A 9,100-nucleotide genomic window follows, 5' to 3' on the forward strand; every position below is an offset into this window, starting at 1 on the left:
CAGATTCGGTATGACAGTTACGATACCGAATGTTGATCAAATCTTCATAACTTGAAGAATTGAAGAAATTGAACCGACAGAAATGTGATTTAACACCTCACGAACACAACTGAATCTTTAAATCTTCACAAAACACTAGAATCAAGCTTGAATTAAGCAATACTGAGAGTTTTAGCCACAAACTCTAAAAATCAACTTGATTCTCCATAATTGAAGTTAAAAAGTTGTAATGATGATCGAAACTCTTTCTAATAGACCTAATACACCTTCGCTGAACTTATCACAAGAATCTGAACGTCAGATTATCAAATTCGATAATACCGAATCTGATTCAATATACCGATAGTGTTCAGATTCTGTAAACTACAATCTCTGTATCGATATAGTGATGTAGAATCACTTCCTGGTTGCTCTGATACCAAATGATAGGTCAGATCATGTTGAGATTGAGAGAAATGATAAGATAGAATGAGATTCGGTATGTAAGAAGGAGACTCGGTACTAGAGAGAATCGGTACAAATTAAATTCCACAGCTTCTAGAACTCGGTTACAATACAATGGCTATCTAATTAGGACTACATAGGTTCCTTATATAGCCCTCTTCTAAGGAACCTTCATTTAAGCTTAATTCACATTAACATTATACAACTTCGGGGTCCTAACAGGTATATACATACCAAATCATTGATCTTAGCAGCCCTCAATCAGTTGTGAGACATGTATAAACATGATGTAGACTTGTGGGAACCATGGCTTGGAAACTAGTATGACTAAATGCGTAAAATTACAAACCATGGAGCCATGTTGTTGTCCCCATTTTGATGCCAACATGTAGGATAAATAACCATCCATTTCATTCCAATTAACTACATCATTTTACTCTCTAAACACATACTCAAACACTCTCTCAAACCTCCATTCAATTCAGCAAGTATTGGTCTCATAATCCAAGTTATAATCATCATAACAAAGTTTGATCAAGAACACTTCAAGAATTCCAAGCCATCAAGGTATCTTTGAACTCAAGATATTCTCCTTATTTCTCCAGCAACTTTACTCATTTGATTTGAGGTAGTAACCTTATTCATAATCTTATTCAATTCGTATTCATATGGCTATCTTATTTTGAGTTATAACTAATAACAACAAGAACATAGTTTAGATTATTTCTAAACTTGTTTGCAAATAAACTTAATCCTTCTAACTTGACTTTTAAAACACTTCAACACATGTATTATGACAGTATGTCAAGCTAACATAAGGATATAAAACTTGTAAACACGAAAAATACCTTAAAATCGAATATACGCCGTCTTAGTCGAACGGGGGCTGTTTTGGGTTTAATTTTAAAAACCTATCTTAAACTTTGAATTAAAAGATTTTCTTTGGTGAAAAATCTTATTTTATATGGATATGAAATATATCCAAAATCCATGGTTAAACTCAAAGTGGAAGTATGTTTTTCAAAAGGGTCATCAAGATGTCGTTCTTACGACGGATATGACTATCTTCTCTTATTTGACACCTAAGCTGTATTTTCAACTATAAACCTATACTTTTTCTGTTAAGATTAATAATGTTGAGTTCGATATGAAACCATGGCAACTCGAATCACTCAAAATGGATTTCTAACGAAGAAATTATGGGTAAAACAAAATTGGATATTTTTCTTAATTTTTAGCTACGGACATGATTTATAAAAATGGATGCTAACTTATCCTAGCTAACTTACCTTGTATCCTACATGTATTTATACATGTCTTGTTCCCGAACTTATGGAAATACAATTTATAATAGTCGTGATTAAGTTCTACGACAATATATTATAGTCTTAATAAAGATCGTAAGGCACCATATATATATGACTTGATCACCGTGGACTCGTATACAAAGTTTTGACAAATAATTTTGACTTATTCTATATATATTATTGGAATGAACTATTAGACACCATTGGCAGTAATCTTGAGTTAGCTGTGGGTCAAAGTGGATTCCAAAATATTATATACTTTGAGTTGTGATCGAGCCTGAGACATGTATACAATGGGTCGCGGATTGCTTCAGACAATATACATATTATGTGTCTTATTATATTAAGACAATATATTATAGTGTTAGTGAATTCTAACACAATATACGCATTTATATTTATATATATATGTATATTGTTGGACTATTGGACTATTGGACTATTGGACTATTGGACTACGAACGTTGGACTATTAACAATGGACAATTAAAATTATCACAAGTATCATAAGTATGGAATATTATATATATATATATATATATATATATATATATATATATATATATATATATATATATATATATATATATATCTTGACACAAGAATATTATTATTAGGTTCGTGAATTTGTCAAAAGGCCAAGTCTTATCACCATCTATTCGGAAATCATCACAAGTGAGTTATAGTCCCATCTTTACTATTTAAATTATTTTGGGATGAGAATACATGCAATATTTATAAATGTTTTACAAAATAAGCACAAGTTCATGGAACTACATTCTATGATTAATTTGTTATACCGGATATCTGTACTTATTATTATTATGCTTGGTAACCTAAGAATTAGTGAAAAACACTAATTGACGCGAATCCTAAAGGTAGATCTACGGGCACCAACCACCCCCATTTTCGAATAGTAGAAATGTTTTAGTACTTCGAAGGGTTCTTGTCATACATTTGAATAGTGGAATGTATGATGCCAGATATCTTAAGCGCTCTATGTTAAGGTCGGTTACCAGGCGACTCACCGTATGAATGATTTTTGCAGTTGTAATGATCCTGCGCATTTAATTAAATGAAATCTTGTGGCTTATTAAATGTTATGATTATTATATAGAAATTAAACCTATGACTCACCAACATTTTTGTTGACGTTTTAAGCATGTTTATTCTTAGGTGAATATTAAAAACATTTCCGCTGTCGTATGCCAACCCAAGGTCAAGATTTGGAGTCGGCATAATTGTTTATATTGTTTAAACTTGCATTCGGAGTATTTGTTGTAATATATTTGATCATATTGTAATGGGTTGTGTAAAAACTTATTTATTTGAGGAGATTGTCTTTAATAGACAATCTAAATTATGTCATTAAGACCTTTATTCAATAATAAAGGTTAATGGTTGTTTTTAAAAACGAATGCAAGATTTGAAAAACGTCTCATATAGAGGTCAAAACCTCGCAAAGAACCCAATTAATATGAAACGTTTATAATTAATATGAACGGGCCATTTCACTACGGTTGTAACTATCAAGATCGTTTCCTACCACTTTCAGTCCCCAAAACTCAGTTTCCATCTTCTGTATCTCTGTCCTGGGGCAATACTCCTTAATCATGGCCCCTTTAAATTCTTCCCACGTAGTAGCATACGCCTCATCAATACCCTTAGCTTGAGCAAGTGTGTTCCACCAGGTTATGGCGCCGTCCGACAGCGTACATGAGGCATACTTTGTTTTGTTCATCTCTGAGCAGTTGCTTACACGGACACAGATTCTAATTTCTCAAACCACCTAGTGAGACCAACTGGCCCCTCAGTACTACTAAAGTTGTGGGGCTTGCAGCTATGGAATTCCTTATAAGTAAACCCATTACGAATGGGCTAGTTAACTGGTGGGGCTTGGGGGTTCATTTTCGCTAAAGCTGCGGCTACTCGTTCAGTGATCATTTCTTCGATCTGTGCTGCTGTGGGCGTTGATCTTCCGTTGGCCATTGATCTTCTAAACAAAAATTTTGACTCAAGTCAAAATCCAGTATTCAAATAATAATAATACAGTATGGCAAACACATGTAATCAACACAACACATGCTAATTAAGTAACGTAAATAGATTCAGATACCACAAAATTATCATACAGTAATATAAATAGAACACCGTACAAAGATTAAACAACCCAAAGTTCCATTCATTAATAAAAAGTTGCATACATTCGCATAAGATTCGTACAATACATGAGTGAAACATGAAACTACAAACGGGATTACATAAAGAATCTAATACAAAAGCCCTATGGTGATGGTGGGTAAAGGATGTCCATCATGTGGGACACCTGGTCCTTGAGCTCAGTTACCTGAGCACGGAGGGTATCCACCTCCCTCGTCAGTTCCTTGACAGAGGGAGAGGCTGGTGGGGCTGGCGGTGCTGATGGTGCAGGTGGTGCCGGTGGTGCAGATGATGCTGGTGGAGCTGGTGGTGCAGACGGTCCAGCACCAGAAGTAGATGCTGTGTAACGGGGAGCCTTACGTATGAATGGATCAGCAGGATACGGCACAAGCCGCTTATGGGTGGTAACTCTAACCTTCAGTCCATGTGCGTTAACGAATGACCTACCTCCGTTAACCCCTGGAATAATGGTACCGTCAAAACGATACCGCTTCTTCGGCGGGGTAGAGGGTGGTTGCATGGGTGCCTCCTCAGGGTCCTCGTCGGAATCATCGTCGCTAGAGTCGTGGGATGATGAGTCGTCAGATGATGAGTCGTCGGAATCATCGGAAGGTGGATGTGCTCTGCCGGTAGTCATCAGTCGGTATCTGCTGGGTGGAATCGGCACGACACGTCCATCAGGTAGGCGTCTAGCCCAATGATTATGCTCATTACGGAACGGAACATTACCATATTCCCCAGGAATCACAGCACCACTGGAATGGTGCTGTGGCTCCGAGGGTCCTGGAATGAGTGGAGCTGGAATCTTCAGTAAGTAGCATGGTAATAACGACAAGTATCATGCAATCGAAAGCAGGTAATAGCATGCAGTTGTGAAAGCGAGTAATAGTATACGGCTTATAGCAGTAAAAGTAAACAGCAACATGCAGCAAGTTCCGCAGAAACAAGTAAACTAGCAAGTTGTAGATTAGTCCTATTAGTGAATCCTACTCGGTCCGGTCTAGACTTACAAATGCAACCTAATTCCCTACAACCAATGCTCTGATACCAAATGTGACGCCCCGTACAAAATTAACATGTACGGATCATCAACAACAGGATCATTACAAGGTCAAACACTATATGCTGTTTTAAAATAAGTTTGCATTCATAAGAAAAGGTGACGTCATAACCAACGCCAAATGTTTAACATACGATAATGTGCCTCTACGAATAGAAGGCGATAATAATAGTACGTGACCCAATGGTCGTTACAAATTCATTGCTTCAAAAGTAACATAGTTTGAATGCAAAATAAACGTTTCATGGTAAGACATCTCTAATAAACGCAGCGGGAGTCTACAAAGCATGGCAACTACAGTGGAAGCAATCAAACCTTAAGCACCTGAGAAAAACATGCTTAAAAACGTCAACACAAAGGTTGGTGAGCAATAGTTTAAGTATAACAGTAATGTAAGGTAGGCCACGAGATTTCAGTGTTTCAAAACAGTATGAAAAGTATATGTATAACCGTGGGCACTTGGTAACTAACTTAACGTAAATAACACCCCCTAAAAGTACACTTGGCGAGTGCGTAAGTTTACGAAGTATTAAACACCCATTAAATGCTAGCGCTACTAGCCCGAGTGGGGATGTCAAACCCTATGGATCCATATCTAAGATTCGCGTTCACCGATTCAAAGACCAATGACTAAACGTTACCGAGCTAAGGGGAAAGTTTATGCCGTTGTATAACCCACACATATATAAAGTTTAAGTACTCGTGCCTAGTATGTAAAACGTAAAATGCGCATGTATTCTCAGTTTCCAAAATAGTTAAAGTAAAAAGGGATGCTATAACTCACAGTGGAAAGTAGTAAAAGTCGATACGCGGGAATAGTAAGCAAGTGGTTGGTCCGAAAGGTCCTCAACCTAAGTCAAAAGTTACTAAGTCAGTAAATCATTCCCAAAGGTTTAAAAGTATGTAAATTAGGTCTTAAGTACCATCATCATTCATCATAAAACAAAAAGTGTAAAGTAAGTTTCAATTAAGAATAGAGTTTGAAATAAAGGCTGACTTCGTTCAGTCACCACGACCTCTATACAAACTGAAATGAGGTGAGACCAGTGGCCATGGCTCCGTATATGAGCCCCCTAGAGGCTGACCAATTTCCAGAACCAAACTAGTCTTCCTTTGACCGTGGTGACGATTTAAGTGTGAGTAGGTCAGAAATTTCAGCACAACGTTAATAGGGTGTAGTGACATTCGGGAGGCCATAGATCCTAAACCGTAACTCGGATTAAGACGAGGTCTAAACGGAAAATCATCTACGCGAACCGAACTAGCTGAAAATAAACATTTCCAGTAGTCCAGGTTACTGATCAGTTCCAGAAACAGTAAGTAAAGGTGTTCCGGTGGGTTCTTGGTGCTTGATGCTCATCACGGTTCTCATCCTTGATGTGTATAGCTTCAAGTGTACAACTCGTTGATGTGTTTGCATCATTTTAACCAAGGTTTTACCATCATAACACTAGTATAAGTCTAAGATAAGTAGCACAACTCATTTAAGTGTTGTAAGTAGTTTGATGAACCAAAGTTACATCAAGATCTTAGATCCGACACATACATGAGTTATAAAAGTAATATTAAGCTACAAACTTGAAAGTAATCTAAATAAACAAGATCTTAAGTTGTAAAACTTAGATTTTAGCTAGATCTTAAAGATCCTAGACCAGAAAGTCTAGATCTAGTGTTCTTAAGTTAGATCCTAAGTTATAGAACTTGGATCTTCACTTTAATGAAACCATAAGTTATGAAACTTAGATTTTCAACTTGTAAAATGTATGTAAGCTTATAAGCTTTTATTTACAACAAAATTAGAAGACCATAAGCTATAGAAACTTAGATCTAACATAAGTGTATGAAGTTATAACTAGAAAGTTATACTTCCTTGTTCTTGAACTTATAAAGTTTAACTTTAGTTTCAAGAAATATGAGATCAAGATTAACTAGTAATACTTGACCAATATATGTAAATCACGAATTGAACATGTACAAATCGAAGAAATAAATTAAATCTACAAGTAATAAGTTCATGGTTGTTCATACTTAGAAAGATTCAAGCCAAGGCTTTGATCTTTAAGAAAGTAAACCTTAAGTTTATAAACATGAACACAAGTATGAATAAGGCTCATGAACTTTTCTTTTTAACAAGTATTATGGAGGAATCAAACTATAACTTGACTCTCCTTAGTTCTTGTATGTTCTTGTATAAACAAGATAATATGAAGAATAAACTAGAAAGTTTGATTCTTACAACTAGTAAGTAAACAACAACAAACAACAAGTAAGTAAACAACAAACAAGAACAAGTAATTTGATGATGATGGTGGCGGTTTTCAAAGAAGAAAAGAAGAGAAAAAAAGAGTTTTGTTACTTACAAGTTAGAGAGAAAAGTGAGAGAGAAAGTGAAGTGTAAGTTTGTGTGAAAAATGAAATAAGATACAAGTAAATAAGTAACAAAGTTTGAAAATGGAACTCCCCTCCTAAGCTCCCAAAACCGTCGGCCATGGGCTCAAAGAGGAAGGTCAGTAGCTCACTTTCTTGTGTCGGGAGGTGGTGAAAGCTAGAAATGAATTAAAGTTAAGTTGCATGGGAGCTTGGTGCAAGCATGCTTGTGACAAGTCTCTTCATCATTAACTTAATTAATCTAAGTTTAAACCTTAATAAGTCATTAGCATAATGTTGGGCTAACTAGTCCATTAAGAAAGTAGGGTGGGCTTCCAAGTCCATATCAAATAATAAAAGCCCAAGTCTAAGTAAGTAAGCAATAATTATATAAGTAAAGCCCAAGTAATTAACTACTAATATTCGTTAATTAAAAATGATTAATAATTAATCATGAACGTAAATAATATTCAAAATATTATTCGTGAAAAGTACATGTGTCACAAAGACGAGTCGGGACATGTAAAGTCAAATACGATAACAAGTAAATGTATAAAAATACTTTTAATAAAGAGCAAGTATTAATAATAAATATTAATAATTATACGTTAGAAAAACCAGAGTCGTTACATAAGTCTTGGGCTTTTAATCCGTTTTGGCCCAATTTTTAATATATTAATTATTATTTGATTTTTAATTTTACAAAATATTAAAAAGAAAATTTATATAAATTAAAACAAACTTATATTTTAAAATAAAAATACAAAATCTTAAAAATATATTATTATTATTTTTTCTTTTTATTATTTTATATTTTTTTCATTTTTTAATTATATTTTTATAAATTAAAAATATAGCGTTTCGCCGAGTTCCCCGGCAGCGGCGCCAAAAACTTGATGTGTGCGAGGTGTAGTACGAAATACTATTATAATTACTACGAAATACGACGAAATATTATACGATTTACACAAGTTTTATTTATTTATATAGAATGGGATATACCTAAACCTTGCTACAACACTATAGGCAGTGTACCTAATCGTAGAGTAGTGTGGTTTTTAGTAAGTCCGGTTCGTTCCACAGGGAGCTAGTGATTACGTACTATATTTTTAACAACTATATTTATATATATATATATATATATATATATATATATATATATATATATATATATAAGTGTTATTATTATAAAAGGGGGTTTTACCTTTTAATGACTGGTTTGTCGATTTTATATTTTAAGCGTAAAGGTAAAAGACAATAATTAAAGTGCGTAAAATAAATAACAATATTAAAATGACAATAAATAAAATGACAGTAAATAAAATTACGATGAGAAATATAATAAAATAATTATGCTTTTTTAAACTTCCGTAACCATGATGTTTGACGTTTTGATTTTAATTTATTACTCTGGGTTAATTGTCTTTTGTCCTGATTTATTTGATACCTATCTGGGTTTTGCCCATAATAGTCCATCGATCATAATTATAAAATGCTCGTCAAATTAACCTTATTCCCGAAGTCAAATATTCCAACTAATTAGGGATTCGAACTGTAACAAGGTTTTAATACTTTGTTAACAATTACACCAGGTTATCGACTGCGTGTAATCCAAGGTTTTAATACTTTGTTAACAATTACACCAATTATCCTTGTATGTAATCCACCCCTGTTATAATTAGTCCATGATACATTAATTTATTCACTTGGCCATAATGAATAATAAATTACCCAATCCAATTGATTAAATTAAATGATTTGT

The sequence above is a fragment of the Rutidosis leptorrhynchoides genome, chromosome 5 (assembly GCF_046630445.1).
Source record: "Rutidosis leptorrhynchoides isolate AG116_Rl617_1_P2 chromosome 5, CSIRO_AGI_Rlap_v1, whole genome shotgun sequence".
Lineage (NCBI taxonomy): Eukaryota > Viridiplantae > Streptophyta > Magnoliopsida > Asterales > Asteraceae > Rutidosis > Rutidosis leptorrhynchoides.